This window comes from Pecten maximus, chromosome 18, assembly GCF_902652985.1.
Source record: "Pecten maximus chromosome 18, xPecMax1.1, whole genome shotgun sequence".
Taxonomy (NCBI): Eukaryota; Metazoa; Mollusca; class Bivalvia; order Pectinida; family Pectinidae; genus Pecten; species Pecten maximus.
This window is the reverse complement of record NC_047032.1, coordinates 5723342-5749267: the sequence shown is the minus strand read 5'-3', so window position 1 is coordinate 5749267 and position 25926 is coordinate 5723342.

Here is a 25926-nt window from a genome sequence, read left to right as displayed (position 1 = left end):
CGTTTTGATAATAAAATGTCATAATAAAAGATTTCATTTCATCACATAATATATATAGACATGAGATCGTGTATCCTAACAGAATCGAGAATGTTTTCCAATATCATTATAAAATCGGACATGATACCACCCGGTATATGGGAGTGAAATGATACATTTGACATCATAGATAAATTAACCTTGTGTGAGATCTACATTACGTCATTCTGGGTAACAATAAACCTAAAACTTCAGTTATTCCAGTATAGAATAATTGTGTACTAGTAACTAACTCATTTCTAGTTAACCTTGGATATTAATTTCATTGATCAAAATCTTTAATTTTTTCCTTTCTGGATGATGGAATATGTGATAGCCCGTCAAAAGGCCGATATATATTATATATTTGATGTAACATAAAAGAAGTTTTTGTTACATTTTTACCAGTGAAATATCAAAAATTATTCATTCTATAAAAGTGATATTTTTCACTAGTGAGGAAAAATATCACTTTTGCTGATTTGACCAATCAAATTAATGATTAGAAAATACCAAAATAATTGACCAATCAGAAAGCCCGACATATCTGTCAGCACCTGGACAGGGGGAACTACTTTTTTGTTTATATTAGGCCTAGTTAGCATACGGGGTAGGTTTTTCGTTGATAAAAAATGTAATAAACAGAATATCTAACAGTGTCTTCAGTAATACCAAATATATTTCACCTCTTGTTCTGCCATCTCACCCCGACTAATCAAAATTTTCTGTTTAATTTTTCAATGTAAATTAGCTTCTGCTTTATTAAAAACTAAAAGTCTCAAGTCAGAGTAAAAATCGCAATCAATAAAAAGTGAGTTTCATCCTCAACATGATTTGATGTACAATATATACATTTCCTTTCTTGTAAAGGAATTATTGGCCTGGCGTATCTACCCGTTTCTATAGCTAATGGCAGAGAACCACTTCTAAAATTAGATAAAATTCTTCTGTGTGATCTATTTCTAATATTCCTAACATAAAAACTTGTACTAATTTCATTTTTATATAGGCGGTAGGTACGCAACTTATTACCATTTACACGGTTACTATCATTAAAAAGATCATTTCTCCAATCTATCTGGTCTCGATTATCCAATATCCGCTTAATATCACGAAGTTTACATTTAGTCGAGCCAAAGAAAATCGATTTTTCAAGGTTTACATATTTCTTACACACCTGTTTTATATCACTGCAAACATTTCATGTTCAACGAATTTGATTGAAAAATATTTCCGGGTATTCTAATCATTTACATATTAATTTTGTTTCAAGAGTTTTTATGTAAAGTACTGGTAAATATTATATTTTATTTCATTCCAAGGTAAGTATAAAGGCGGTAACTCTTGATTTGTCCCCAGGTAGACTAAGTACAGTTCACCCCTCCCCAATACAGTTACTAATCCCTGTCCCAAGTCAGTACCTCTATACACTAATCCCGGCAATCAACCCCGCCGGACACTCCTACTGTCAGCCCCCCCCCCCCCCCCCCCCCCCCCAATCAACCCCGCCGGACACTCCTACTGTCAGCCCCCCCCCCCCAATCAACCCCGCCGGACACTCCTACTGTCAGCCCCCCCCCCCCCCCAATCAACCCCGCCGGACACTCCTACTGTCAGCCCCCACCCCCCCAATCAACCCCGCCGGACACTCCTACTGTCAGCCCCCCCCCCCCAATCAACCCCGCCGGACACTCCTACTGTCAGCCCCCCACCCCCCACCCCCCCCCCCCAATCAACCCCGCCGGACACTCCTACTGTCAGCCCCCCCCCCCAATCAACCCCGCCGGACACTCCTACTGTCAGCCCCCCCCCCCCCCAATCAACCCCGCCGGACACTCCTACTGTCAGCCCCCCCCCCCCCCAATCAACCCCGCCGGACACTCCTACTGTCAGCCCCCCCCCCCCCCCAATCAACCCCGCCGGACACTCCTACTGTCAGCCCCCCCCCCCCCCCCCAATCAACCCCGCCGGACACTCCTACTGTCAGCCCCCCCCCCCAATCAACCCCGCCGGACAATCCTACTGTCAGCCCCCCCCCCCCCCCCCCCAATCAACCCCGCCGGACACTCCTACTGTCAGCCCCCCCCCCCCCCCAATCAACCCCGCCGGACACTCCTACTGTCAGCCCCCCCCCCCCCCCCCCCCCCCCCCCCCAATCAACCCCGCCGGACACTCCTACTGTCAGCCTCCCTATTTACATTTGATTTCATATTAACGTGAATTTTCACGCCACGTTTTAAAACTTATCAACTATTCAATAAAGACAAGACATAAACAAACCATGTGCTTATCATTCAATATGAATGACATCATTTAAGCAAATGTATTATTTAATGATATACCATTTAATGTGTTCTTCTGTATAAAGATATATATATTGTTGATTGATACAATGGTATGATTGTCCATCACTATCTGTACTATTGTATTATTGTACATTTTTGTATATGTCTTCTCTCGAATGAACTACTGTCAGCCCCCCTATTTACATTTTATATCATATTAACGTGAATTTTCATGCCACGTTTTAAAACTTGTCAACTAGTAAATGAAGACAAGACATGAACGAACCCTTCAACGACACCACCTCTCTTTGTTTTTGACACGGGTGGATATGAGTTATAATGTATATTGGGTAAATTCTGTCTGTGTTTTAACATAGGTGGATATGAGTTATATTGTATGTGGGGGTAGATGGTGTATGTGTTCAAAACATGGATGGATATAAGTTATACTGTATGTGGGGTAGATTGTGTATGTGTTTTTGACAAGGGTGGATATGAGTTATATTGTATGTGGGGGTAGATGGTGTATGTGTTCAAAACATGGATGGATATAAGTTATACTGTATGTGGGGTAGATTGTGTATGTGTTTTTGACAAGGGTGGATATGAGTTATACTGTATGTGGGGTAGATGGTGTATGTGTTCAAAACATGGATGGATATAAGTTATACTGTATGTGGGGTAGAATGTGTATGTGTTCTTGACATGGGTGGATATGAGTCATACTGTGTGTAGGGTAGATTGTGTAAGTGTTTTTGACATGGGTGGATATGAGTTATACTATATATGAGGTAGATTGTGAATGTGTTTTGACATGGGTGGATATGAGTCATACTGTATGTGGAGAAGATTGTGTATGTGTTTTGACATGGGTGGATATGAGTTATAATGTATGTGGGGTAGATTGTGTATCTGTTTTTGACATGGGTGGATATGAGTTGTAGATTGTGTATGTGTTTTGACATGGGTGGATATGAGTTATAATGTATGTGGGGTAGATTGTGTATGTGTTTTTGACATGGGTGGATATGAGTTGTAGATTGTGTATGTGTTTTGACATGGGTGGATATGAGTTATACTGTATATGGGGTAGATTGTGTATGTGTTTTGACATGGGTGGATATGAGTTATAATGTATATTGGGTAAATTCTGTCTGTGTTTTTACATGGGTGGATATGAGTTATACTGTATATGGGGTAGATTGTGAATGTGTTTTGACATGGGTGGATATGAGTTATAATGTATATTGGGTAAATTCTGTCTGTGTTTTTGACATGGGTGGATATGAGTTGTAGATTGTGTAGGTGTTTTGACATGGGTGGATATGAGTTATAATGTATATTGGGTAAATTCTGTCTGTGTTTTTACATGGGTGGATATGAGTTATACTGTATGTGGGGTAGATTGTGTATGTGTTCTGACATGGGTGGATATGAGTTGTAGATTGTGAATGTGTTTTGACATGGGTGGATGACATGGGTGGATATGAGTTATAATGTATATTGGGTAAATTCTGTCTGTGTTTTTGACATGGGTGGATATGAGTTATACTGTATGTGGAGAAGATTGTGTATGTGTTTTTGACATGGGTGGATATGAGTTGTAGATTGTGTATGTGTTTTTGACATGGGTGGATATGAGTTATACTGTATGTGGGGTAGAATGTGTATGTGTTCTTGACATGGGTGGATATGAGTCATACTGTATGTGGGGTAGATTGTGTATGTGTTTTTGACATGGGTGGATATGAATTATAGATTGTGTATGTGTTTTTGACATGGGTGGATATGAGTTGTAGATTGTGTATGTGTTTTTGACATGGGTGGATATGAGTTGTAGATTGTGTATGTGTTTTTGACATGGGTGGATATGAGTTATACTGTATCTGGGGTAGAATGTGTATGTGTTCTTGACATGGGTGGATATGAGTCATACTGTATGTGGGGTAGATTGTGTATGTGTTTTGACATGGGTGGATATGAGTTATAGATTGTGTATGTGTTTTGACATGGGTGGATATGAGTCATAATGCATAAAGGGTAGATTGTGTCTGTGTTTTGACTGGGTGGATATGAGTTGTATAGTGTGTACGTGTTTTTGACATGGGTGGATATTAGTTGTAGATTGTGTAGGTGTTTTTGACATGGGTGGATATGAGTTGTAGATTGTGTAGGTGTTTTTGACATGGGTGGATATTAGTTATACTGTATGTTGGGTAGATTGTGTAGGTGTTTTTGACACGGGTGGATATTAGTTATACTGTATGTTGGGTAGATTGTGTGTGTGTTCTGACATGGGTGGATATTAGTTATACTGTATGTGGGGTAGAATGTGTATGTGTTCTTGACATGGGTGGATATGAGTCATACTTTATGTGGGGTAGATTGTGTATGTGGGTATATGTGAGTTATATTGTATGTGGTGTAGATTGTGTATGTGTTCTTGACATGGGTGGATATGAGTTATACTGTATGTGGGGTAGAATGTGTATGTGTTCTTGACATGGGTGGATATGAGTTATATTGTATGTGGTGTAGATTGTGTATGTGTTTTTGACATGGGTGGATATGAGTTATACTGTATGTGGGGTAGATTGTGTATGTGTTTTTGACATGGGTGGATATTAGTTATACTGTATGTGGGGTAGATTGTGTATGTATTTTTGACATGGGTGGATATGAGTTGTAGATTGTGTGTGTGCTCTGACATGGATGGATATGAGTTATACTGTATGTGGGGTAGATTGTGTGTGTGTTCTGACATGGATGGATATGAGTTATATTGTATGTTGGGTAGATTGTGTATGTGTTTTGACATGGGTGGATAACATTATATTTACATTTGCTCCGCATTTCCCCATTGACACAATGCTAAGAGGCAGTTGTCACCATACGCCTATAACACCCAGTGCCTCAGGCTATAACATCCAGTCGGTCATGTGACATAAAAAACGCCGGGATATTTTTTTTTGTTGGTTTAGTTTTTCAAAGTTGACGAAAATGGACAATGTAAATATAAGTATTGAACAGTGGTTTTAATGTTGTTATAGTCGATATGGCAGCAAGATGTATGGTGGGCAAATGTAGCATTTTGCTCACCATACATCTTGCTGCCATATCGACAATAAAACATTAAAACCACTTTTCATTGCTAAAATGAAAGCAATGGTCGCACGTAGTATGACGTCACTCTATACGTCCTGATTGTACGTAGAGTAACGTCACTCTATACGTCCTGATTGTACGTAGTGTGACGTCACTCTATACGTCCTGATTGTTCGTAGTGTGACGTCACTCTATACGTCCTGATTGTACGTAGTGCGACGTCACTCTATACGCCCTGATTGTACGTAATGTGACGTCACTCTATATGTCCTGATTGTACGTAGTGTGACGTCACTCTTTACGCCTTGATTGTACATTGTGTGACGTCACTCTTTACGTCCTGATTGTACGTAGTGTGACGTCACTCTATACGTCCTGATTGTACGTAGTGCGACGTCACTCTATACGCCCTGATTGTACGTAGAGTGACGTCACTCTATATGTCCTGATTGTACGTAGTGTGACGTCACTCTTTACGGCTTGATTGTACATTGTGTGACGTCACTCTTTACCTCCTGATTGTACGTAGTGTGACGTCACTCTATATGTCCTGATTGTAGGTAGTGTGACGTCACTCTATACGTCCTGATTGTACGTAGTGTGACGTCACTCTATACACCCTGATTGTACGTAGTGTGACGTCACTCTATATGTCCTGTTTGTACGTAGTGTGACGTCACTCTTTACGCCTTGATTGTACCTTGTGTGACGTCACTCTATACGTCCTGATTTTACGTAGTGTGACGTCACTCTATACGTCCTGATTATACGTAGTGTGACGTCACTCTGTACGCTCTGATTGTTCGTAGTAATATAAGTCTACTATCTAGGATCAAATGTACCCTTCGCTATAAAAGGGTCGGTAGAAGTCAGCCATCTTAGGTGGAAATTATTATATTAGTAAAACACCGTTCATGTACAAGATTGAGGAAGTAGGTCATGTACAGAGAAGTCATATATAATGCTTAATCCGTCGGTGTTTTTAAACGGCCTATTCCTGTCGACAGCATTAATTTCCGTGTATCTTTGTTCAGATATTGCCGGAACAATGCCCCACATATCAGCTGGCAAATCATACTTCAAATATGATTGCTTACTATCGGTCTTTGTATAGCGGAGGGCAGCACTTTGCGGCGAGTAGAAAAACCAAGTCCGAGAAAAAGTCTAGTTGTGTGACGTCTTTTTCTAAACTTTCAGTGTAGGAAGTATGACGTCATCTGATGCATGCATACTAACTTGTATATATGTCTTACTATACACAGTACTTAACTATATGTAGTATAACGTCACCCTATTGTGTTTTACTGTACGTATGGTGACGTTATCCCATAAACTTTTACTGTAGGTATTTTGACGTCAACTTATAAGCCTTTATTGTGAGCATTGTGACGTCATTCTATACTTAACCGTACGTATACTTTGGCGTCATCCTATAAACTTTAATTGTGTGCGTTGTGACTGCTCCCTATCATATTTTACTGTACGTATACTATGACGTATACTATGACGTATACTGTGACGTATACTGTGACGTATAATATGACGTATACTGTGACGTATACTGTGACGTATGTTATTAAAAAGGTGGTCAAGAAGCAAATACACTTAATAAAAGACCGACTACAGCTATTACTAATGACATTACTATCAACCATCCCGCTAGTCTCTCCACCACTGTAAAGTCTTAAAATGTCTAGTATAAATAATAATTCACAATTCACCAGAGAAATGCTTGTTCGTGAGTTTTTCCATTATAGTGAGAATCTGTTGAGACCTCTACGGTAATTTACCGCCAATCTCTCTCATAATGGTCTAACTGTTGCATTGAAAATTGGAGCTTTCCTCTGACGGAGGTCAATAAAAACCAATACAGATATGGAACTCTCTCCATTAAAATAACATTTTACTGTGTTTTCTAGGATTAAATGTCTGTTTATTCAAAGAAAAGTTAACTTTTTCCAGTTTTGTTTTTGTCTCTAACAGGATAACTTACAAAGCCCGCGTGATTCCAGCTGGATTTATAACAAGAAGAAACAACTAGAAAACAATCCAGTATTTTTTATGGTTAATCGTAGTACCTGTACACGCTGATAGGCATCACGTGACTTGTCGTTAAGACCACAATGCTTCCTGTAGTCCCGAGTGGTCATCTGTTCATTGATCTTTTGGCCTGGTGGTCAGCGGAGGCACGTCAAACGTCGTACTAATGAATTGACCGGAACTGCCTTGGATCTGGACGGCGAATTAACACTGACTCTAGGAATTTCTAGGAATTTTGTGTACTATCGATTCCAAGTCCGCATAAAAGAGGTCGTTCAAATGTGCGTTTGTGACATGTACATGCTCATGAGAGGTTGTATCAAACCAAATATAGACGATATGCCCTTGTGTAGCGGGAACCCGCTAGGTGACTATCGTTGACCAGGTAGCTCAACTCATTAGGGCGGATTGTTACATCTCACTCTGAAAAACTTACACAATTTCATTTTTTAATTGAGCTTCATTCGGACAATGCTCAACACGATTTTAGAAAAAACAAATTGCGAGAAAATTTCATCCAAATCTACGAAAGCCTATTAGTGTCAATAAGATAAGATATAAATAATTGAATAACGTTATAACGCGAAAAAACACGTAATAACGCGAAAAAATACGTAATAACGCGAAAAAAGACGTAATAACGCGAAAAAACGCGTAATAACGTAAATCAAAGATCTAAGAAAGAAAATATATTTCTTCATTAACCTTATCTAAATCGCTTGTCATTTGTTTGATACAATGTCCATTGACACCCAGAATATTTAAAAATGGTCTGTTTGATTTATGATGATCAACAATGCTGTTTATCTTTGGGGTTTTTTTCTTTTGAATTTTGAAATTGATTTCGAGGCTGTCGGATGAGTTATATTCAGAAACTAACTTTATAGTTAGTAATAGTAATACTTAATAGTTGTTGAGGTTTTATATCAAATATTATCAACTTTTTCGATTATGAACTACATCAAAACAAACTTCCTTATGTGTTGGTTATTACAAAATAGTCATATGCTGATGACAGAAAATACAATGATAAAAACATGATCATGTGTAGACTTGGTTATATATACGGAAGCTATTCTGGACAGAGTCCAATATCAAACGGTCTAACTTAAGGGTTAGTCGCACATATTAGGAGTTCATTTTATGATTTGTTAATGAACATCTACATATGTTCTTCTGAAAATGCTAATATCAACCCTTTCTGAATGATTTAGTATTGATAATATTTCTATTTTTCTAAATCCCAATTGGAAGATCCATCGACAGAATATGTTTCGATTTATGTTATAGCGTGTTTTTTTTTTTGTTTTTTTTTTTTTGCGTTATTACGCCCTTTTCTGCGCTATAACGCAGATAAGCGGATTTATTTCCGTTATGACGTGTATCAATTAACTATATCTTATGTTATTTACACTAATAGGTTTTCGTACAAATCAACACCATTAAAAAAAGAAAGTTTCCTTTCAAATTGCTTTAATCAGGATAATTCTAACACTTTGAAGTGAAAGTATCTAATATTCTAAGAGAACGCCTTCACAGGACTGTCATTATTCGCGTTTTTGTCGCCGTGTTCTGGCATATCAAAGTAAAAAGAGGTACGGCGCATATTGGCATGTTTCGACCTAACGGTGACCGTTTTTTAATAAAAACCATAAATCTATAACATATAAAGATTCTTATTTGCGAAAAATTTGTTTGTTCATTGCAATGGATATTTCATAAAATGACCGTAAAGTTGCATCATCGGGCTATTTGCAACTTTCGAGGGAAGTTTTCCCGCATTCATATCATTTTTTGACATAGAGCGCATCTTTTACCAACTTTTACAATGTCTTATTTTATTCTATGTACCAAAAGACAGCTAAAATCCTATTCTTAAAAAGTTGTCCACCGATGCGCTGGTATAGAAAAATTGAAAAAACATAGTTGATAAAAATTTTTAATTTTACCATTAACTAGACTGACTCTAAATGATAACATAAACTCCACATGTTAGTCCGCATAGCTCATATGGTAGAACGATCGATTATCAACCCGAAGGTTTGGAGTTCGAATCACAAAGAGGTATCTTATTAATATTTTGTTATGTTTCTAAAAATGATAACTTTAAATTTTTCTTCGTCGTATTTGAAAGATATTTTCAACATTAAATGCTTATTTGATATGAAGTATTTAGTATAAAGATAGAAATGTTGAGATAGAAAATTTTCACTTGGATAAAAAAGAGAGTGAAATCATAACTTATTTACTCCGTATCATTCAAAGTAAAATCTGAATGAACTGCAGCGTCGACAACAGGCATACATGGATGAGTGGTATCAAATTCCTTTTAACATGTCAATTTTACTTTATTTCATATGTATGATATGGTATTGATTGACTACATAATCCGTTCACAACACACAGCGCGCCAATGGACCATGACGATCTATTTGGGTACTGAGGGAATCACTGGGGTCACGTGATATTTTAGCTGTATTTTTAGCCCAGACTATTGCTGTACGTGGCCTAGGTCAGAATAAGCGGGATATGACTATACCTCTTTGGTCCAAGTTTGGATAAGCGCAAAATTTTAAGGTATAATATTGACGGGAATCGAAGTTATTATTTCATCACAAATTAAAATATTATTGTCACGGGTTTTTTTTTTTTTTTTTTAATAACATCTTAGCACCCTCAAATAATCTTATGATTACGTAGGTCTATGACGTCACTATTATTTAGCAATAGCTACATGTTGTACATATTAGCGAGAAAACTGTGAGGAACAGTTTAAATGTCGAGAATGTCGACAAATATATCATATAAAAACGATCATCAATTAAATCAAAATGATTTGATGTGCGATATGCGTCCACAAGGCAAGGGACACAGCAAGTTAGAAATTCATTTAGTTATCAAAACAACAAAATATTTCGTATATTAAAACCAAACAATAATCGTTCAACGTTTAATGTGAAAAGGAGTTTTCTTTTACCTTAAACACAATCTGGGGTTGTTTACCACAGTAGGTAGGTGTTATTCAACTCCCAAGGCATGAACTAATCATTACAACTGGTGAATAACATCCAGTCTATACCACACGCGGAATAAACTCTTAATGCATTTTGAATGGTTGGCACGGTGACCTTTGACCGGAACTATCTTTTAATCACGTGAGCTTGAAGGCCGCTTCACGAGGTCCCGGAAATGACATCGAAAACAAGAAGTAGTTCGCAGCTGTTTTTTTAGCCCACCATCATCAGATGCCATGCTTCCGTTATCCATCCTCCGTCCCTCCCTCCCTCCGTAAACAATTCTTGTTATCGCTATTTCTCAGAGAGAACAGAAGGGATCTTTCTTAAATTTTATATGTATGTTTCCCTTGGTCCCTAGTTGAGCATATTGCATTTTGGCACCAATCGGAAAACAACATGGCCGACAGGCGACCATCTTGAATTTTGATTATTGAAGTTTGTTATCACTATTTCTCAGATTTTTTCTCAAACACATGTAAGTTCCCCTTAGTCCCTAGTTGTGCATATTGCATTTTGGGACCGATCGGAAAACAACATGGCTTTCAGGCGGCCATCTTGGATTTTGACTATTGCAGGTTGCTCCTGCTATATTGTAAAATATCAAGTTATTAAATGTTTTGAAAGAAGTGTGAAAAAAGGAAAAGAAGAGAAAAGGTCAGTCTTTCATTTGTCTTATAGATCATTCAATGGTAGTAGCCAAGGAAGGTCCCTCAGGGATCTCTTGTTTTTTGTTGTTTTCAAATATGTATACAGATTTATATAAAATTACAGCTTTGAAAATAATACACTTGCTTATTATTTGTTATGACTTGTAATGACTTGATTTTTCAACACATTTCCGAAATTGTCAGTTTTGCATATTAATTGGCGGCATTTCACTTTAGGTCATACCCTTACACCCAAACATATTTCAGAAGTTCGAGATATTGGTTGTGAATCAGTAGCGTGATTATAGAAGTTCCAGATATTGGTTGTGAATCAGTAGCGTGATTATACAAGTTCCAGATATTGATTGTGAATCAGTAGCGTGATTATACAAGTTCCAGATATTGGTTGTGAATCAGTAGCGTGATTATACAAGTTCCAGATATTGGTTGTGAATCAGTAGCGTGATTATACAAGTTCCAGATATTGATTGTGAATCAGTAGCGTGATTATACAAGTTCCAGATATTGGTTGTGAATCAGTAGCGTGATTATACAAGTTCCAGATATTGATTGTGAATCAGTAGCGTGATTATACAAGTTCCAGATATTGATTGCGAATCAGTAGCGTGATTATACAAGTTCCAGATATTGGTTGTGAATCAGTAGCGTGATTATAGAAGTTCCAGATATTGGTTGTGAATCAGTAGCGTGATTATACAAGTTCCAGATATTGGTTGTGAATCAGTAGCGTGATTATACAAGTTCCAGATATTGGTTGTGAATCAGTAGCGTGATTATACAAGTTCCAGATATTGGTTGTGAATCAGTAGCGTGATTATACAAGTTCCAGATATTGGTTGTGAATCAGTAGCGTGATTATACAAGTTCCAGATATTGGTTGTGAATCAGTAGCGTGATTATACAAGTTCCAGATATTGATTGTGAATCAGTAGCGTGATTATACAAGTTCCAGATATTGGTTGTGAATCAGTAGCGTGATTATACAAGTTCCAGATATTGGTTGTGAATCAGTAGTGTGATTATACAAGTTCCAGATATTGGTTGTGAACTACAACCTTCCATATGGATATCCCAGAGGCGTGGCCAAGTGAAGTATTCGGGAAGGTTCATAGTAACAGGAAAATACAACAAACTTTTGCCAGCTTTTGGGATCCACATATCTAAAATATGGGTTTTGGCTTCTGGGGTAGTTAGTTTTAAATATCCTGTTGGTCCCAGTTTATTTATAACAACATGACCATTGATTGTGCCCGCACCTTCATTCAAAAGTACACGTGTATAGTTAATTCTATAGACGGTAGTTTTACAATGTCATATAACAATTATATGCCACACACACCTGTATCAGTGTATATACAGTAAAATATCCATTGTGCCGTTGATATCAAAGTCTGTATTAAAAGAGTATTACAGAGGGTCGAAGATTTCAATTCAATGTGATTCAAATCTACTACACTCCGGAGCCACTACGTAGAAAGTAATGTATGAAAAGGGGCGGAAACCAAGATGTGAATATATAATCGGATTGGTTTTAAGATGACAATGTTTTTTTTAGCAATGCGAAGTCAGGAATCAATAATCGGATTGGTTTTAAGATGACAATACTTTTTTAGCAGTGCGAAGCTAGTATTTCACAACTTCCGGAACTCTTTACCCGGAAGGTTATGTATACATTTAGCCTGGAAAGTCAACGGAACTGGCTCGGTCATGTGGTTACTTCGACTACTACAGGTATTTAAAAATAAATAACACTGAAAAAACCCATAACCACGGACGCAATCTGGTTCTTTTGATTCAAATACCTCATATTATGTATGTTCTATTAGTGCAAATACAATATAAATTGTGATATATAATAAACTTGGACTTGTCCGTCGTGTCTTAATATAAGGATACGAGTTCGAATCCCGGTGATGGATTATTTTTATTTCTATTTACAACTTAAAATGCTGTAGCGATATGTTCTGGAAAATATGTAAGAATATCAGCATTTGCAAAATGTCCGTTAAATAAGAGACTTGAATTAAACTATGTCAATATTCTTGAATACGAGATATCTTATAATGATTTACAATTTTAGATAGTGACAGTTACTCTTTCGCGAGATACCCTGCTGTTTTGAGATCATTTTCTGATTTGTCTCATGCACAAGAATTGACTGACGAAATATACATGATCATTACGTTTGAAAACTATTCTTCCAGTACTGTTAAAGGAATAGTGATAGCAAACTTCACTGTTAAAATCTAATGTCGCATCAACGTTTAAGGGGGAATGGTTTAACTCGCTTGGCAGTGAGTGGAACGTTGATGGTTGTTTTAAAATCAGAGGCAGAGCAGACAAACAATTTCATCCTTCATCATTTTTATTCTTCACCGGAAGTAACAACAATAACTATAACGTATGTACAGAAGAATCCGGAATCCGATGGGGAGTTCCGGAATTACTGACATATATATTGAAAATTACAATAAATTTGACTCTGCATGACCAGTTTTATTATGTGTATACACAACACTAAGATAGCTGCTTGTTAACCATTTCGTTTTTCCTTATATCAATCTCAAAATTACGCATATACTTAGTTTGTGACCAATGGGAAACCTACAAATGATATTCGAGAATAATGGAATCTTATATAAGGCTTTTTTTCGTGGATATGGATATCTCAAACCGAATGTAATATTTGACTGATCAGCACGAGGCTTGCTCTCATTAATAATCATTAATAAACAAAATTCCATTCGCCAGCCGGATTAAACATCCATGTAATTCCTCGATACGTCTCCATTCACAACAATCCTATAGCGGCACGGAACAATACACTAATGTCATGTCAACAATTCATTATTATGACGTCATAGCGCATGTCAGCTGTCTTTCCCTGACCAGTATGCGATTGATAGAATGTTTCGCCCACTTGGGGGTAAAACTTGGAAATCTTAATACGAGGAAGGGGATCCTTAATTTAATAAACACGAAGCTAGCAAACTGTGGACATGACGTCATTACATTATTATTGTGACGTCATAGAAATGTTCAGAACCTGCAAAGATCCTGTGCAGCTTGTCTCAACCCAAGGGTGAGGTAAGAAATTCGCCCGTCACTCATTCAGCTCAGATTGGACTCTTGTCCCCCCCCCCCCCCCCCCCCCCCCCCCTGTCACTCATTCAGATTGGTCTCTTGTTCCCCCCCCCCCCCCCCCCCCCCCCCCATGATTTCTGGGCACAATATCTCTGGTTTTTATTGTTTGCCTCTTCCTCAATTTTTAGGGAGAGGCGAACAGTTCAAAGGTTAATTTTAATGAAATGCTTAGTCTTGTTTTATGGTCGTACGACTATTTGATTCTGCGAAATCTGAAGCCTGCATTGGCGGGGTGCTATTTTTCGCGTTGGAAATCGCGTTCATAGCCACCGTACATTTTTTCAATGTGTGGAAATTAGCTATATCAGTAAGATCAGAACTCGCCAAAAGCGGGATAAAGAGGTAACGTTTGTGTCAAAATTTCGCCCATCATTTACGGATTCGTGTCCCGTTTGACCGGTTCATGATTTCTCTTTCAACCCTGGGGTATGAGAGATAGCACGTGCTGACAAAATACCATAACGTCAAATAGATATTGTGATGGATTGCGACATATTTTTAATACTTTAACAACTACACAGTTAAACATTATGATGGGAGAATAATAATCTTCCCCTACCTTGATGACGTGACAGAGCCTCGAACTAGACAACCAAGATCTCCGTGTGGGTGCTTTCTCTATCACATCCTCAAGGAAGGGGAAGATTCCATTAATAAAGTTTCACAACCATCGGCAGAAAAATTAAATTGGTGAAACAATGACGTGAGATCGCGTTGTACCTGGACGTACATACGCGTAGCTGTCTGTATCCTCTGTACGAATCGTGACGAGGGGGTAATTACACACAGGATATAGTTATCACTTCGGATAATTACACACAGGATATGGTTATCGCTTCGGATAATTACACACAGGATATGGTTATCGCTTCGGATAATTACACACAGGATATGGTTATCGCTTCGGATAATTACACACAGGATATGGTTATCGCTACAGATAATTACACAGGATATGGGTATCGCTACAGATAATTACACACAGGATACGGTTATCGCTACAGTCGGATGGCGTTCTATATTATCGGTGTAGATAATTTTCAATTCTAGATGAAAAAGGGAAAAAAATCTTCAACAACAGAGACCTTTCCCCATCCTCCGAACCGCTGATATCTGAGGTCTTTATAATGAAAAATAATTAACTGGTCATTGATAATGATACACTCAGAATCCAATATTTGATCTGATAAAAGTCATCTACGCTGGAATCGAAACTAGGGCTTGTAAACCTTGTATGGGTAACGAAGTACGGCATTCCATCCAGAGCTGATGTCGTCCACTATAAATGTTCGTGTAAATGATAATTACACTTTCTACTTTTTATACAAACTTATGTGGGTGCGCCAAGTCTTCGTTACGCTGAAGTTTGGAAATGAGCGAAAATTTGAGTGCTCCAAATTGAGAATGTTTACATTATTTTTGATTGGTTCGAAAATAGCGTCCTCTAAAAGATCGTTATGGATTCTGATTCGTCCTTCTTTACATCGCTAGAGTTGGATTTAGTAGATTAATTTAGACAATCACGAGTCGCCCTTACACGAATCCTTTATCATGACGAGATGAAGAATATAATCTATCGATGCGTCACAACGCCATCTTGGCTTTTACACTTAAGGATTGAATCTTGATTTGGTCGATTTCATGGGGTCATGAATTGAGTTGCTCTTGAGACAAATTCAATGAACTGCGAAGCAGTTCATGTTGAATTTGTCTCGTGAAATCGTTCCGCGGAAGGATTTTAACCATGTATTCATGCGCACTGATCAGTATTAATCTGGTCAAATTCATGAGCAAATGAAACAGATTAAGTTTGGTAGTTTCATTGAGTCCAACTTGAGTACAAATTGAAATATTTCCGGTTGAATGGTGGTTTTGTGTGTTGCATTCACAGCTTATCTGATTCAACGCCAACTTTACGAAATATAATTTGTTATATACCTACATATCTGTCGAAGATTTTTACAAGAAATAATTACCTATATATTGGAGTTCATATCTACTTCGACTATCCCAGGTATGATTTATTCGGTCATCTTCCGGCCTTTCCAGCAACAGTAACATACCAGGTTGGAAAGAGACATAAATTTCGTTAAATTAATAGACGGACTTCTTCTCAGCGTAAATTGGCCAAGATATGCCTGAAAGTTTGTGCCATAAAATATGCAACATAGGGTTTTATGCTGTAACATATTTCGAACATATTTTATTATACAGAAATGTATTAGAAATATACCACGGGGATAGGGCACAAGTTTTCCAACTTATATGAGCCCTTTCCATTTTTTTTTTAACATTTTTTTTAACATTTTTTTTAATTATCTTTTATTACGTATGTATCAGCATATATGATTATAATATGCATACAAATTATAACATAGTTCAATTTACAAGATGGCGGAGAACACAGCCAGCTTAATTCGAAATATAATTAAAATACAGCTTAATGTATCATAACATTATAACATCATCATGAAAAGGGTCATATGCAAATGAGTAATATAAACCGTCGTTTGGGAAAGTAAGGAAAACATGTTCTTTTGATATTTACCTGTAAACAACAAGACAAACAATAAAAAGTCAATACATAACGTTAGAAAGATGGCAAATATGAACAATATATTAACTATTTAAAAGTAATTTTCTCTTAGCCGTAGCATGAATTAAATATCTTCCAAAATTCCTTTAAGTTTTAATAATATGGCTAGAGAACTGTTCTTTTATTTGTAAACCGATGGTCGACGGTAAACGTATGGATCGATATATTTAACTTTTAATTCTGAATAAGTTGGACACAACAATATAAAATGAGTTTCATCTTCAACTTCATTACTTTCACATAGCGTACATAACCTTTCAGATCTAGGTATACCATGGTATCTGCATTCATCCTATATTAAGCTAAAATATGCTTTATTTTCAAAGTCAGTGGCTTGCTAAGGTAGACCTGTGAAACAAACTGATCGATAATATGTTTATATATAAAATACACTTTGAAGAATTTTCTAAATTATTTCTCAATTCTTGAATAAAAATAGCATGTATCGTTGTCTATATAACAACACAAAATATTTTTCATTGAACACATACTGTGCTAACCATACATCTCCAAAACCCGTAAAGATTGTCCGTAGATTGTTAAAATCAGCCTATACTTCAAACTCTATACCACCTTAAATTAATGATGAATTTAAAGCAAATGTCTTAAATGATTATTCCGTTTCTATTCCTACAATTGACGACACTGACAGAGACGTACCTGAAGTTGAATTACGTACGGACGCTACTTTATCAGATATACCCTTTAGATTAGATTACATTACTGACATTATCAAATCCCTTACAAACAATGGTTGCCAATGATAAAAGGGACTAAATGTAAAATTAGCTAAACACTGAGCTTATTTTCATCGTTATGTAGTGTATTGCCGTGTGTCGTCAATGGATCAGAGGACGACTGCCCTTCCGGAACTCATGGTCTCCACCTCCATGTTCACCGCTGGTTTATCGATTTTTATTTATATTTGCCTGAAGTTTGTAGGTCTATTCCTCTTTTGATTTTTCAACTTTTTCTTTTGGTCAAAAACTGAAATTGTAATCCTGATACACACAAGTATATATTGTAACCCTGATACACACAAGTATATATTGTAACCCTGATACACACAAGTATACATTGTAACCCTGATACACACAAGTATACATTCCTTATGCAATTTCAAGTCTTTGATCATTTCTTTGAAATTAATGATTCTGAAGAAATTCAGCCCTCAAATGACCAGCTTACATTCAAGCCCAAAACAGCATTAATTATTATTTCATTCCAGGAACCGTATTGGACAAAACTTTTCTATGAACGAGCAAAAAGTTATGTTAGCAAGAATGCTTAAAAGGTAACAATCTCGACGAAAAAAAAAGAATTTCAGAAAAAAACTTACAAAAAATTCCACAGAATAAAACCATTTCTACTGTCATTCAGTTTGTCCGCCACAGGACATTAGCTTTTTCTAAATAATATTAAATTTCGGTCGCAAATGCTTGCAAAATTGACATGTCGAAATATTGTGTGAGAAATTGAATAATATGTTACGATATCGAGATTCGTTACACATACTTCCGTACTAATAGACTGAGTAAGAACTGGGAAGTTTTTTTTTTTTTTTTTATCTATTTATAGTTTTGCATGCCAAAATAAATGAATAAATAGTAGATGACAATGTAGTGATTACTACTACAGTAATACTGACCGGGAAAAGAGAAACCATAGTTTTATACAGGACTATATGTAACCTAAATGCGTGTATCATTACTTTAGCACGTTTTAGTTAAAAATATGATGTTACATTTTATGTGGGAAACTTATATAATTTTAAATAGAACACCAAGACACTGTACACGTACATGTATGTACTGTACATGGTGGTGACCTTTGACCTTGTCTTATCATGGTACATGTACATGGTGGTGACCTTGTCTTATCGTGGTACATGTACATGGTGGTGACCTTGTCTTATCGTGGTATATGTACATGGCGGTGACCTTGTCTTATCGTGGTACATGTACATGGTGGTGACCTTGTCTTATCGTGGTACATGTACATTATGGTGACCTTGTCTTATCGTGGTACATGTACATGGTGGTGACCTTGTCTTATCGTGGTACATGTACATGGTGGTGACCTTGTCCTATCGTGGTACATGTACACGGTGGTGACCTTGTCTTATCATGGTACATGTACATGGTGGTGACCTTGTCTTATCGTGGTACATGTACACGGTGGTGACCTTGTCTTATCGTGGTACATGTACATGGTGGTGACCTTGTCTTATCGTGGTACATGTACATTATGGTGACCTTGTCTTATCGTGGTACATGAACATGGTGGTGACCTTGTCTTATCGTGGTACATGTACACGGTGGTGACCTTGTCTTATCGTGGTACATGTACATGGTGGTGACCTTGTCTTATCGTGGTACATGTACATGGTGGTGACCTTGTCCTATCGTGGTACATGTACATAGTGGTGACCTTGTCTTATCATGGTACATGTACATGGTGGTGACCTTTGACCTTGTCTTATCATGGAACATGTACATGGTGGTGACCTTTGACCTTGTCTTATCATGGAACATGTACATGGTGGTGACCTTGTCTTATCATGGTACATGTAAATGGTGATGACCTTGTCTTATCGTGGTACATGTACATGGTGGTGACCTTGTCTTATCGTGGTACATGTACATGGTGGTGACCTTGTCTTATCGTTGTACATCTACATGATGGTGACCTTTGAGCTTGTCTTATTGTGGTACATATACATGGTGATGACTTTGACCTTGTCTTATCGTGGTACATGTACATGGTGGTGACCTTGTCTTATCGTTGTACATCTACATGGTAGTGACCTTTGACCTTGTCTTATCACGGTACACGTACATGGTGGTGACCTTGTCTTATCATGGTACATGTACATGGTGGTGACCTTGTCTTATCATGGTACATGTACATGGTGGTGACCTTGTCTTATCATGGTACATGTACATGGTGGTGACCTTGTCTTATCGTGGTACATGTACATGGTGGTGACCTTGTCTTATCACGGAACATGGTGGTGACCTTTGACCTTGTCTTATCACGGTACATGTACATGGTGGCGACATTGTCTTATCGTGGTACATGTACATGGTGGTGACCTTGTCTTATCATGGTACATGTACATTTTTGTGACCTTGTCTTATCATGGTACATGTACATGTTTGTGACCTTGTCTTATCATGGTAATGTACATGGTGATGACCTTGTCTTATTGTGGTACATGTACATGGTGGTGACCTTGTCTTATCGTGGTATATGTACATGGTGGTGACCTTGTCTTATCATGGTATATGTACATGGTGGTGACCTTGTCTTATCATGGTACATGTACATGGTGGTGACCTTTGACCTTGTCTTATCACGGTACATGTACATGGTGGTGACCTTGTCTTATCATGGTACATGGTGGTGACCTTTGAGCTTGTCTTATCGTGGTACATGTACATGGTGGTGACCTTGTCTTATCGTGGTACATGTACATGGTGGTGACCTTTGAGCTTGTCTTATCGTGGTACATGTACATGGTGGTGACCTTGTCTTATCGTGGTACATGTACATGGTGGTGACCTTTGAGCTTGTCTTATCGTGGTACATGTACATGGTGGTGACCTTGTCTTATCGTGGTACATGTACACGGTGGTGACCTTGTCTTATCATCGTACATGTACATGGTGGTGACCTTGTCTTATCATGGTACATGTACATGGTGGTGACCTTTGACCTTGTCTTATCACGGTACATGTACATGGTGGTGACCTTGTCTTATCACGGTACATGGTGGTGACCTTTGACCTTGTCTTATCGTGGTACATGTACACGGTGGTGACCTTGTCTTATCGTGGTACATGTACACGGTGGTGACCTTGTCTTATCGTGGTACATGTACATGGTGGTGACCTTGTCTTATCATGGTACATGTACATGATGGTGACCTTTGACCTTGCCTTATCATGGTACATGTACATGGTGGTGACCTTGTCTTATCACGGTACATGGTGGTGACCTTTGACTTTGTCTTATCACGGTACACGTACATGGTGGTGACCTTGTCTTATCATGGTACATGTACATGGTGGTGACCTTGTCTTATCATGGTACATGTACATGATGGTGACCTTTGAGCTTGTCTTATCGTGGTACATGTACATGGTGGTGACCTTGTCTTATCGTGGTACATGTACACGGTGGTGACCTTGTCTTATCGTGGTACATGTACATGGTGGTGACCTTGTCTTATCACGGTACATGTACACGTTGGTGACCTTTGACCTTGTCTTATCACGGTACATGTACACAGTGGTGACCTTTGACCTTGTCTTATCACGGTACATACGTACGAGTGTTAGCCTGTAGTTCCAATACCATCATTCTTTAACACACTCCCCTTTCGGATGTGACAATAAATCAGGGTCACTGTTGATTATCACGCCGGGGAACGTCAAAGTTCGAACCTTTTCATGATTTCGTTTTTTTATATTGGAAAATGTCAAACGGAAAGAAAGAACTATGAAGTTCAGGCGAGCGTCTACTGTCACGTGTTATAGTTATAGGTTCCGAAACCTGAAGTCGAAGAAAAAGTACATGGCAGACCCCCTTCTCCCTTTTATGGCCGCCATGACCAATGATAAAATTTAGAGTTCGCAGTGACTTGGTTTATATTTAGACATGCCTCCTTTTTATTATTTTGTGCTCGTCACCCAAGTTTTATATCTGTATATAAACTATTGACATATATTTTCTCCAGACGAATACCTTGTCATCTGGGACGAACGAATGAAATCGATTTGTGGGGAGAGAGATGGTGGCGATGAAGGATGTTACATATAGTTTTTACTGAAGGTTATGTTGGAGATACTATAGTGGCGGTTATTAACGTGAAAATCCCCGTCAATATGAAATAAAATGTAAAAAAAATAATAGGAATAATCAATATACATTGGGTGCCGACGGTAGTTCGTCACCGATTACCTAGACGGTAGGAGTGGCCGGCGGAGATAATTATTGGGATTAGTGTATAGAGGTACTGACTTGGGCAGGGATTAGTAACTGTATTGGGGAGGGGTGAACTGTACTTAGTCTACCTGGGGACAAATCAAGAGTTACCTCCTTTATATTTACTTTGGAATGAATTAAAATTTAATACATACAAGTACTTTATTTCAAACTTTTGAAACAAAATTAATATGTAATTTTTAGAATACTTTGAAACGTTTCTTAAATATTTTTTTTGAACAAGAAACGTTTGCAGTGATAAATAACATGTGTAGAAAATATTTACAACTGGGAAAATCGATTTTCTTTGGTATAAAGTGGTATGATTTTGCAAGAAGGATGCGTTTTTCTTTTCAAACACAGGTGCGAATATGTACCATCGTGTAATCAAAGGTCCCCTAAGCCCCTATTGGCCTTCTTGTATACTTGCCCTGGTGCGAATGGAGGTTGATACAGTGTACTAACACTACACTTTCATCTACATTTGACATGCTCCTTTGATTGAGCACTACCGCTGTAGCAATTGTATTGCATCACGGGGGTGTCTTAGTTTGGCAGGATTGCACCCGCTGGTCCGAGTTCCTGCTGTGGTAGGATTGCACTCTCTGATCGGAGGCCCCTACTGTGGTAGGATTGCACTCTCTGATCGGAGGCCCCTGCTGTGGTAGGATTGCACTCTCTGATCGGAGGCCCCTACTGTGGTAGGATTGCACTCTCTGATCGGAGGCCCCTGCTGTGGTAGGATTGCACTCTCTGATCGGAGGCCCCTGCTGTGGTAGGATTGCACTCTCTGATCGCTGAGCTTTTATCTATGCATTGAGGAGAGCCAGTAGATGCACTCTGATCGAGAGCTTTATATTGGAGAGAGAGAGGAAGAGAGAGGAGAAGGAGAGAGAGAGGGAGTAGGAGAGAGGTTGGGAGAATGGGAAAAAGAAAGGGAGTGGGGGTTTGAGAGATATTGTGGAAGGGAGGGAGAGTGAGTAAGGGGAAGGGCTGACACAGGAAAGAGATGGAGGGAGACGTAGTGAGAGAGGATGACATAGTGGGAGAGGTATTGAGGTAGTGAGAGAGGATGACATAGTGGGAGAGGTATTTAGATAGGATGACATAGTGGGAGAGGTAGTGAGAGAGGATGACATAGTGGGAGAGGTATTTAGATAGGATGACATAGTGGGAGAGGTAACTCACAATATTTAGAAACAATTACTGGTGGTATCTATCACCTAGGACAAACACCATGCTATCTTTCGGATTATTTTGGGGAAGCTGTGGCCCATTATATCATTGTTTATCGACAATCGCCTGACCTTATAAGATAGCGGATTCGTTCGCGACATCAATCACAAACAACAAAAAATACATATGTATACAGTTCTGCTTGACAAATGATGAAATCCTATCACCGGGTATTTCTGCACATGTCCAGCAGGTCAAAGGACTGTTGTATGTACTCACACACGGCAAATGTTTTATTTTATCTTCGGGAATATTATCAAGAGCCATACAGGAAAACATTAAACAACATCAACTTCCGCAATCACTTTGTGATATGCTAAAAAAATTGTCCAGTAGAAATTAGAGACTGGATAAACGGTATCAACAATCCAGTTATCTGCAAAAATATTATAACCATGAGATCCTGAACAGAATACGATCAAAAACACCTGTCATACCAATCTAGGTAAAATTCGTGTGAAGTCTCAAATGGAAACAAGGGGGTGAAAAAGAAACCACTACGTATATTAGAATCGCCGAACATATCTGATTTCATATTACAAAGGAGAGTTTCTGAAATATGTCGATATTTGCCTTCATCAGATTGAGTTCGAGTTTATATTATGGTTTGATTTATGTCGGTATTCTTTGTTATTTCTTTAACCTTTCCCATTCTCTACAGTATTGAGATAATTAGTTCTTGTAGGAGATAAGTATGAGGGAGGTAACTCATGATTTGTCCCCAGGTAGACTAAGTACAGTTCACCCCTCCCCAATACAGCTACTAATCCCTGCCCAAGTCAGTACCTCTATACACTAATCCGCATAATTATCTCCGCCGACCACTCCTATCATCTAGGTGACGAACTACCGTCGGCACCCAATGTATATTAATTATCCCTATTATTTTTTTTACATTTTATTTCATATTAACGGGAAATTTCACGTTACGTCAATTAGGTCAATTAGCAATTAGTTAACGTGTCGAGGACCTTCGTCATACCCCCCCCCCCCCCCCCCCCCCCCCCCCCCCCCCCCCCCCCGCCCCCGCCTTTTTTTTCTTGACTGTTGTCGTGTAGTCCAGTTTGGTCATGTCAACGCCCTGAGCCACGTCGATAGATTCATCGCAGGGGAGGTTGTTGGTGGTATTGTCGATTCAGCTTCGAGGAACGTATCACAATTGTTTTCCGTTTTATCTTTGTTTCCTTGTGACGATTTTACAATACAATAATTTAACATATTAGTAACACAAATGATGAAGGGGGGGGGGGGGGGGGGGGGGTATGATTCGTGCCCTAACCGACCAAATCGCCTAGCTAGAAATACCCACAGCTTACAGCAATACGCCACATCACATTCTTCTTAAATTCAAAAGTTGGTCTATTTTCTTCGAACATCGAATCAGCAGAAAGCATTTGCCTGTTTTCATCAAATACATACATTTATCCAAAACGTATAAAAAAATCTTTGTACTTTATGCCCCTTCTTTGTCTTCCGGAATGTTATTATGACACAATAGTAGCTAATATCTAATAACATCAGGATTACGATATCAGGGGCACTCCTCGAACTGTAGCTGTGACGCGATGCCGAACCATAGTTCCTGCTATATAACTGATGTTTTACATCTAATGCACTCTAAGCTTATCTATATCCGGTTTCTAAACAAACACAATATTGCCAAATAAAAAGTTCCTTCTCGCTTTCCCACCATTTACGTCACCAGTAGATTTACAAAAATTGGAAAGAACATGAGTTTAATTTGATTTTAGGATTAGGTATGAGGAATATGACGAAAGTTTATACATGAGAACCTGACTGATTTAGACATTGTTATTTTGAGAAGATACAATGAAATATAATAAATTATTTTAAAATTTAGTTAAAAATATATAACAGATTTTATTCCTAGATCTGTATTTTTATATAACATATTTGCCCTTTGGCACCAACTCTGTTGACGTAGTTGATCTGATATTAATGGTACATGTTGTACATGGTTATCTAATATTGTCTTAGGCTATATGACAGACGTCTTCCGTATTATCATGTATCAATCAATCATATATACTCATACCTAGGACTTAGGACTATAAAAGATTAGATGTTACTATATTATACAGTCGGTTTCCAGGGAGTCACTCCTGGACACTCAGTCCTGGGCTGGGCTCTCGCCCGGGACAGGCCAGTACAGATACATGTACAGAGGTGTTATATGTATGTATACCCTTAATAAAAATACCATCCAAGAAAGAAGAGTCATTTCATTATACTGATGCCGCGACCTCGGAGCGAAGCTGGACGGAAAACGGACACAACATGAAGTTTCCACTATACGAATCTACGCCATAAAACTGCTATACTATGACCAACCACCTATTATGTCTACTATTAACAGGATGCAGGTACGCTGATTTGACTTCTGACTATCTTCGTAAACATTTGCCATTTATAGCTATATAATTTTTTTAACATCACTTTAGGTTAGTTATACCTTAGTAATTATATGTTTCATTTTTGAATTAAACTAAAACAAACATTTTTCTTACCATAATTATTATTTTTTATGAATTATCTAAATTGCACTGTTTTCATAGCATTACCATTATACTTTAATATTAATTGTTTTTACATTTTTACATATGTATATAAATCTTACATCTTTACACATTTATCCTATGATGAGTTTCGCCCACGTGATTTAACACGGGGATTATAAAGTAAATGAAACATCATCATACATGGTATGATAAATCTACTGTTCTCCTTTGACAACATACTACACATACACGTGCATTATCAGATCAGAAACACTCGGTTTCAATGTATTCCGACCAGAACATCGTTTA